The sequence below is a fragment of the Cnephaeus nilssonii genome (assembly GCF_951640355.1).
Source record: "Cnephaeus nilssonii genome assembly, chromosome: 12".
NCBI lineage: Eukaryota > Metazoa > Chordata > Mammalia > Chiroptera > Vespertilionidae > Cnephaeus > Cnephaeus nilssonii.
Genome location: NC_137083.1, coordinates 155090 through 162905, shown reverse-complemented (window position 1 = coordinate 162905; position 7816 = coordinate 155090).

Here is a 7816-nt window from a genome sequence, read left to right as displayed (position 1 = left end):
TGGATCAGCTGCCTTGTGCATGCCCCCTATTGAGGATCGAGTCCAAAACCTGGGCCTGTGCCCTGATGGGGAATCAAACCCTGACCTCCTGGTTCATAGATTGATGCTCAACCACTGAGCCACGCTGGCCGGGCGGCCTTGCACTGACTTAACAAGGCAGTGGGACTGTGTCAGAGCTGGGCCCTCTGATGCCGTGTCACCTTCTGCTCCTCACCTGTGTCCTCGAGTTGCAGGTTGGACAGGTCCTGCTTAGCTATGCCTCGCACAACTTCAGGACCATCTCCCCTGGGAGACAAGTGCGCTGGGCTTGCAGCCCCCATCAGGCCTTACTCCTGGCTGTGCCCGCTCTGCCATGTGTCCCCAGGCTGGCCTGGCAGCAGGCCGATGAAGCCAGCTCTTACCATAAATGTCCTCGGCGCGCCTTGAATCACACTGCTCGGGCTCTCATGGAATCTGCTCTCTGGCCCCCGCGCAGTGGGAGGCAGGGAGGCTGAGGCTGGGGAGCGTCACTCCTCCAGGCCGGCTCAGCTGGCTCCCACATGGGTCAGATTTGGGCCCACAAGCTCTGCCAGAGAAAACAGAAGCCATGAAAGCATTCAGAGGAATAGAGAGCCTTTTCTCAGCCACAGTGACTCACCAACAGGAACACGAGCAAAGGCCTCCTGGGGCGCAGGACCCTGGTGAGGGCCAGGGAGTGGGGGGATCCTTCACCCTGAAGGTATGAACAGGTAGAGAGGAGGGGTGACTGCTCTCCATGCCAGATAGGTGGGTGGGGCTGAGACCACACTTAGCTTTAAGACCACACCACGGAGCCCCTCAGACCAGGCTGTGTCAGGAGACCCCGTGTGCTGAGGAGGCAGCATCGAAACCAACTCCCTGGGGAGAGGCAGGTGGGGGTGGGAGGTCCTGCCCCCTGTGGCTGCTGCTCACCCTTCCAGGGTCCAGTGCCCACCCCTAGGCAGGGCATCTGTGTCCTTGTCTAAGGACTCTGTGGGCTGGTCTGGGGTCTGCTGGACACCCTAGGAACCCCCCTCCAGCTTCCTCCCTGCTAGGGAGGGTCTGCCCGAGGGACCGCAGCAGAACTGGCTTATCAGGGAGGGAAGGTGACAGGTCACCCCGCAGGTCTACCCTCACTGCTCCCCGAGGGGGAAGGAGAGTCATTGGGGGAGCAGCCAGGGTGGGGTTCCCTGACCCAGGGCTGGGAACAGGGTCGTCTCAGAGGGCTGTGCAGTCAGAAGCCCGCAGGCTGCAGAGAAGGCAAGGGGGCATGTAGGCACAGCTGGCACACGGGCACCAGGGCTGCTTTACCTCCTGCCCCTCCCCCCGCCCCAGCAGAGCCGGTGGCTCCCACACCGGGAGTGAGCAGGAACGGAACCCACCCTCTTCCCACTGCGTGGGGCCAGGCCCACAGATGGGGGGTAGGGGGCTGCTTAGACAGCCTGACTTGTTCACACTGCCAGATGGGACAGCTCCCCCCCCCCCCCCCCCCCCGCCCCACGGGCTTCCTGCTTCCTCCACATCTCAGCTCTGAGGGGCCAGGGGCTCCGGGCGTGACCCTGGTGGGCCCTCTGCCCCAAAGAGCAGGGTCTCCCATCCGCACGTTCCCCATCGAGCAGGCCCAGCTGGGACCTGGAGGCAATGCTGGGCCTTGGAGACCTGAGGGTCAGTCCCATCTCAGCTGTGAGCTGCAGGCACCTGGGAGGGGCTGGGCCTGCTCCTGGAGCCTCCATCTACCGACATCCAGGGATGCAGGGGCTGGAGGACAGGTCCTGAGCCCAGGGGCCTCTCCATGAAGATCCTCTACAGACCCCCGCAGGGAGTTCATCCCTGCCCCCATGTGAGAGGTTTCCCAGAAATCTCTGCCACCTGGACGCCATACCTCAGCTTCCTGAGTCCCAGGCCGTCCTGCCAGGAGCTGCCATCCATTTCATGCCATTGTGGCTGGAAAGCGAGAGAAATCAGCACCCTGCACCCCTACCCCCGCCCACACCCTCTCCAGTGGCACAGCCTCCTCACCTGGGTCCCAGGCCATGTGCACACGGGAGCACGTGTCCCTGCGGCTCGCTTGTCATGGGGCGGGTCTCTACGGAGCAGTCAGTAAGGTGCCCAGAGAGGCAGCCTCCCCCTGGAGGGTCAGGCGGAGGACACAGGAATCAGCGAGGGGCCCTGGGACAGAGGGCACGGGGGCACTGACCCAGGAGTGGAGTCCTGCCCTGGGGGGCTCTGCCCCAGGCTGATTCCCACAGCAGTCTCCAGTGCAGGCACGTGGCAGCACCTGGGCAGTGACTGATGCCCGCTGAGTCGGGCGCCATCCTCCCCTTGGCTCCGTGAGGAAACCGAGGCCCAGCGAGAAGTGACGCGTCCAGGTCACAGCACCTCAGTGACTGGAAGGGGTTAGGCGAGGCCTCTGAGGCTCCCTAGACTCGGGTCATGGAGCCACGGGGCACTGGCCCCTCCTGCTGGTGCCTCAGCCTGGGCAGAGGTGGGACCTCGCCAGCTAGCAGGGCCAGTGTGCCGAGTTCTCGCTGGGCAGCCGCAGGATGAGGGACGGAGAGGAACAGGGTCTGGGAGGCCTGGAGGAGACTGTCCTGGGTGCTTGGGCCTCGGAGGCAGCAGCTCAGTCACTGGAGGCCAGGCCCCAACGGGCGGGAAGCCACGATGCTGAGATGGCCAAGTGGGCCTGCAAGGTGCCCTCCTCCCTGGCCCAGCTCGCCAGCATGACTACTGGGGGTGGAGACCCAGGCCCCGGGGCTCTGGACAGCAGGCTCCAGGGTCAAGCCCCAGCCGCTCCCAGCCTCCTAAAGTCCTGGGTCTGCCTCCAGGACTCGGGGAGAAGGACCGCGCCTCTGGCGGGAGGGGCTAGAAGCAACCTTAGTCTGCAGTCTGGCTATTGGGGCCACAAGGAGGTGGTTCCTGAGCCAGGGGACCTGGGGTCTCCGCACGGTGTCTTGCCATGTGCACAACCAGCAGCACAATTTCCTTGGTTTCTGACAACTTGAAAAGCACTTGGGATTTTCCACTGTCAGTGCCCCCGCCCGGCTCCCCAGGCCCAGACTGCTGAGCGAGCAGAGTTCACCCAAATTCCTTCCACTCACCACAGGACCCAGCCCCTGGGGAGAGTGGGGGGTCACCGCAGCCGTGGGGAGGGGGGCCGCCTGGCTGAGGGGGGCGGGAGGCTGGCTTCCAGGGCCATGAGTAATCCAGCAGCCGGAAGACAGGGGTGTGGGAGGAAGCGTGAGGAGACCGGTGTGAGCCCACGGTGGAGAAAGGAGGGTCTTCAGCTCCAGACGGGTCCCCTGAACCAAAGATCACCCGTCACCTCCGTGCACTCCCGAAGGCTAGATGCAGGGGTTAAAGAGAACACCCATGGATTAAAAGAAAACGGGAGTCTGCGTTTATATTCTAAGCAGAGGCTGTAGGAGAAAAAAAAGATCAAGAATTTTGGTTGCATACAACTTTTAGCTTTCTGTTCAAAATATACTGAAAATGAAATTAAAAGGCAAACAAAAGCACAGGAAAGGGATTGCAACCTCTAGGTCAGAGCTGGCCAAGGCCTGAGCCTCAGTTTCTCTCCTCTGAATAGTAACAACAACACCTCTTCTGGGACTGGGATTCTGCCAGCTGAGAAGTTATGCCTGAAAAATAGTAAGTCTTGCCCTAACTGGTGTGGCTCAGTGGATAGAGCGTTGGCCTGGGGACTGAAGGGTCCCAGGTTCGATTCTGGTCAAGGGCATGTACCTTGGTTGCGGGCACATCCCCAGTAGGAGGTGTGCAGGAGGCAGCTGATCGATGTTTCTAACTCTCTATGCCTCTCCCTTCCTCTCTGTAAAAAAAATCAATAAAATATATATATTTTAAAAGATTTTTTAAAAATAGTAAGTCTTAGGTAAAGGAAAAATGTTAAATAAAGTTCTTTACACCTTTCAAGCCAATTTGACTTTGTTCCCATTTTTTAAAAGTGAGCTCTGAGGCCCATGTAGACCATTCGCAAAAGAAGAAACGTAAGTGAACAGTAAACACGCAAACATGTTGACCTTACTAAAAGTCATGAAAACGCAAATTAAGACATGCTGAGCTCTACCTTTAGATCGAACCCTCAAGGATGAGAGAGGTCCTGGTGTGGGCCGGGCTGGGAACTGCTCTCACCCAGGGCCACTGGGCTGCAAAGATCAGAAACCCACTGTGGGTGCTCAGGTGTGCCCACAGCGGTCAGGGCCCCCGGGCAGCTGTGGGTGTGGCTGTGAGGACGTCTCCAGAAGAGAGCCCCTCACCTGAATCCGTGAGCTGAGAAAGCAGATGACAGTGTGTGTGTGTGTGTGTGTGTGTGTGTGTGTGGCGGGGCCGGGGGGGTGGGGGAGGAGAGGGGGTAGTCGGGGGGGGATGGCAGTCCCTGGTTCTCAAGCTTCCGGGTTTGGACCACCAGATTTCCTGGGTCCCCGGCTTACAGACAGCAGACGGCTCCGTAATCATGTGGCCAATCCTTCATAATAAATCTCTCTCTGTACCCTTTAGCTTCTGTTTCTCTGAAAACCCTGCACTTGGTTGGGTTCTATCCCGTGGGCCATGGGGCTTCTGCAGCTGAGTGTAGACAGGGAGGCCAGGGGCTGTGGTGCAGGGTGTTGGCCTAGGGACGAGGCTGGGCGGGGCCCTCGATCCCGGGCCCATAGATGCGGAGGGAGGAGCCGGCAAAGCCACTCACTGGTTGGGAGCTGGAAGGTGGGTGCTGAGGGGCCTGGGAAGAACAGGGACAGGGAGGGAGGGGGGAGGCTAGCGTGGGGCCTGCTCCGCGGACAGCTGGGCACGCACGGGCAGCATGGGCTCTAGGAGTGAGTGTGTGGGGAGTGGGGCAGTGAGCCCACCCACCAGCTTTGGTGACAGACCAGATGTGAGGTGGTGGTGCCTGATGGTTTATTCAGGAACAACAGAGAACATGGGGCCCAATGGCCAGACGTGGAGAGGAAACTGCTGGACCGTTCTCTGAGGGCTCAGAGAGCCACTAGGGCCGAGAGCACCCCCTGCTGGCCGCTCGGTGTCATTTCAGATGCCACTTTCCACACGAGCTGGTGCCTCCGGGCCTGCAAGGCCACAGGGCACATACCTGTGCATGGCTCCTGTCTGCCGGGCTGGACACGGGGTGGTCCAGCACCTTGCTTCGGGGGCTGGGATTCTGCCAGCTGCTGTCATCAGAGACAGGGCTGGAGACGGGGAAGCCCCAGTGCCCGCTCCACGCCCACCCCCAGCCTGGCTGGCACCCCACCTGGCTAAAGCTTCGACTCCCCCACTCCTCCAGCTCCTGGCTGGGGGCCCATTGGACACTTTTCTTATGTCAAAGCCCTTTGTAATGAAGTGATGTGTGCTCATTGTAGAAACATTAGAAAACACAGAAAGGCAAAGTAGTAAAATGCTGATGGTAAGTTCTATTATAATAAACTAGAGGCCCAGCGCACGATTCAATCGTGTGGGTAGGGTCCCTAGGCCTAGCCTCCTGCGATCAGGGCCATCTTCTGCCTGTTCGCCAGTCCCCAGGCCCAATGCTGCCTCCGCCGCCGCCACTGAGCTGCCAGGCTGTTGGGATCACCAGCTCATCCCCAGCCGCTGCCACTGCTGCTGGGGCTTGAGGCGCTGACGAAGGGGAGCACGGCAGGGGATCCGGGTGTGGACAACCGGCTCCCCGCCTCCGATGGCAGCGGAGCTGGGTGTCCGGGGTGTCCGAGGCAGCCCCCCTCAGCGGCCGCCAATCCAGCTGTTGAGAGGCCGGGGCGGGGGGGGGGGGGGGGGGGGAGCGGGAGTCCCGCGCCTCTCAATGGCCGGATATGCCACCTCGAGTCCCGCCCCCCAGCCTCCCACCGCCCAATCGTGGGCGTAGCGGAGTGATGGTTATTTGCATATTGCCTTTTTATTATGAAGGATGCTTGTGGTAAGTTGTACCGCATTCCAGACCACCCCACTTCCCGGAGAGAACAGGCCAGTTTGTCAGAGGGTCGGCCAGGTGTTTCGGGAGGTCTGTGGTGGATCAAGGAGCACTGGGCCACGTCTGTGAGATAATAAGAAACACACACACCCGTCTCTGCCCCCAGTTCCTGGCACAGAACTCCTGAAACCCCTGGGACTTCCTGGGTGAAAGGAGTGTGCTTTGTCCTAATGAGAGGCATCTGGGTGGGTCCCTGGATGGGGCTGGTCACCCCAAAGACCAGGCCACGATGAGAAGCTTGGAACCTTCAGCCCTGCCCCCACCCTCGGGAGGGGAGACTGTGGACGATGGTCCCACCTGTGTGACAAAGCCTGCTGGCGGTCCCTGAGGCGCAGGGTTCAGGGAACTTTGAGTTGTCACACGTCCATGTGAGGGAGGCACAGCCACCTCTGGGCTCAGGACCCTGCCAGGCCTCGCCTGTTACCTCTCCACCTAGCGTTTTTTGCTCGTCCTTGGTAATGAGCTGGTAATCTAGTAGGTACACTGTTTACCTGTGAGTCCATTCTAACCAATTACCAAATTCATCTGTGCTTCTGATCGACCAATTTATAGCTGGTTGGTCAGAAGCACAGGTGCCAACCTGGACACAAGGTTGGCATCTAAGTGTGTATGTGTGTGTCTGTGTGAGGCGACTGAATTGAACTGTAGGACCTATCAACAATATTCTTTCCCGATTCTCTACCCACCCCACTACTTCTACTATCCACTTGATTATTGCCACTTACAATTATTGCTAATCAATTCCACCTGGCCAAAGAACCCCATACACAAAAGTAATTAGAGGTCACTATACTAATTTTACTCCAGATATTCTTTTTTTAAAAAAATGTATTTTATTGATTTTTTTACAGAGAGGAAGGGAAAGGGATAGAGAGTTAGAAACATCGATGAGAGAGAAACATTGATCAGCTGCCTCCTGCACACCTCCTACTGGGGATGTGCCCGCAACCAAGGTACATGCCCTTGACCGGAATCGAACCCAGGACCCTTCAGCCTGCAGGCCGATGCTCTATCCGCTGAGCCAAACCGTCCAGGGCCAGATATTGTTAATCATAACATTTTCTGCCACAGAATTAATCTTAAGTATATCCCATCCGAAGCCACACTGGCTCCCTCCCTTATCATCCCCCGGCTGGTCTCACGGAGCTGCTCCGTGTGGAAAGCCTGCACACCGGCGTCAGAAGTGCTGTGTCGAGTGAAGACCACAGCTGTGCTGCTCCAGGACAAGATCCTCACACTGCTGTGCACTAGCTGTGCAAACGCAGGCAAGTGACTTGGCCTCTGTGTCTCATCTCCTCCCTAGTACCATGGGAACATGGATGTCATCCACAGACAGCAATGGTCTGGGCACCGGTGAGCTCACTGGAGCCTGGGGAGGGCCTAGAACAGTGCCTGGCAGAGAGCACTGACCTCATTATGTGCACATGCACTTGCTTACAGACATTTGGAGTCTATCACAGAGTTCAGAGCTGAACCTGGGTCAGGGGAGCAGGGTGAATGGTGGTCTCCAAAATTCATGTTCATGTGGATCCTCGAATTCGACCTTATTTGGAATAAAGATCTTTGCACATGTAATTGAGAATTTCAAGATGAGGTCATCCTGAATTAGGGTGGGACCTAAATGAAATGACTGGTACCTTTATAAGAAATGAGAAGGGCCTGGCCAGTGTGGCTCAGTGGTTGAGCATTGACCTATGAACCAGGAGCTCATGGTTCGATTCCTGGTCAGGGCACATGCCCGGGTTGCGGGCTCCACCCCCAGTGGAGTTGTGCAGGAGGCAGCTGATTGATGATTCTCTCTTATGAATGTTTCTATCTCTCTATCCCTCTTCCTTCCTCTCTATC